This window comes from Dipodomys ordii, unplaced genomic scaffold (genome assembly GCF_000151885.1).
Source record: "Dipodomys ordii isolate 6190 unplaced genomic scaffold, Dord_2.0 Scaffold3387, whole genome shotgun sequence".
Taxonomy (NCBI): domain Eukaryota; kingdom Metazoa; phylum Chordata; class Mammalia; order Rodentia; family Heteromyidae; genus Dipodomys; species Dipodomys ordii.
Window position 1 is genome coordinate 1 of NW_012270602.1, and position 1,098 is coordinate 1,098.

Below are 1,098 nucleotides of genomic sequence, written 5' to 3' on the forward strand. Positions count from 1 at the left end.
GCACCACTTCTGGCTTTTTTCTTTTTGCTTATGTGGTGCTGAGGAATCGAACCCAGGGCCTCATGCATGCAAGGCAAGCGCTGTACCACTGAGCCTCCTTCCCAGCTCTCTAATAAACTATTGAAAAGCCAGAACTGGAGCTGTGGCTCAAGTAGTAGAGTACTAGCTTTCAGCTAAAAAGCTCAGAGACAGCAACCACGTCCTGAGTTCAAACCCTAGTACCAGAACAACAACAAAAAAGTAAGCAAATATGTTTTAGGTTATTTAAATGCCTCAGAAAAAATGAAGTGCAGTAAAGGGGCTAAGAATTATGTAACTAGGGCCTTAAGGAAAGCCTCTCTGAGGCAAGGGCATTGAATAATGCCTTAGCAAGTAAAGTAGCAAGACTTGGAGCTATCTGGGAGAATAGAATTCCAGGCACCAGAAGCAGCAATGAACAGATGAATACAACTATTCATGGTGTAAAGGTTGAAAACTGAGGTTCCTTTAAGCATTTTGCAAATGAGTCAAGCAAGACTAGAGTAAGGCAGAGAGAAATAGGATAAACATAAGAAATCAGAGAGAAACTGATACATAGCCTGGCAAAGATTTTAGATTTTTTCTGAGTAGAAAGTTCTGCATAAGATAGGTTCTGCTTTAAAACAACTACTCTGAGCCAGGCACCAGTGGCTCATACCTATAATCCTAGCTTCTCAAGAAGCTGAGATCTGAAGCTGCTAAGATGGCGGACGGCAGCGGTCGAGTCGCCAAGAGCGGGGGGAGTGGAGCGGGGAAGGGGGCCGTGCGGAACAGGTAATTGCTGGCTTCAATCGCCTTCGGCAAGAGCAACGGGGCCTGGCTTCCAAAGCAGCTGAGCTAGAGATGGAGCTGAATGAGCACAGCCTAGTGATTGATACACTGAAAGAAGTCGATGAAACTCGAAAGTGCTTCCGTACGGTTGGAGGTGTGCTGGTAGAGCGGACTGTCAAAGAGGTGCTGCCTGCCTTGGAGAATAACAAGGAACAGATACAGAAGATCATTGAGACATTGTCACAGCAACTTCAGGCAAAGGGAAAAGAACTAAATGAATTCCGGGAAAAGCACAACATTCGTCTTATG

General features: G+C 45.3%; 1 pseudogene across 1 annotated transcript; it reads left to right on the top strand.

The window, feature by feature from the left end:
* Nucleotides 1-721: 721 nt before the first annotated feature.
* Nucleotides 722-1,092, top strand: LOC106002118 (annotated as a pseudogene). The gene has a single exon (XR_001175897.1). The product of XR_001175897.1 is annotated as a prefoldin subunit 2 pseudogene (transcript).
* The last annotated feature ends 6 nt before the right edge of the window (nt 1,093-1,098 follow it).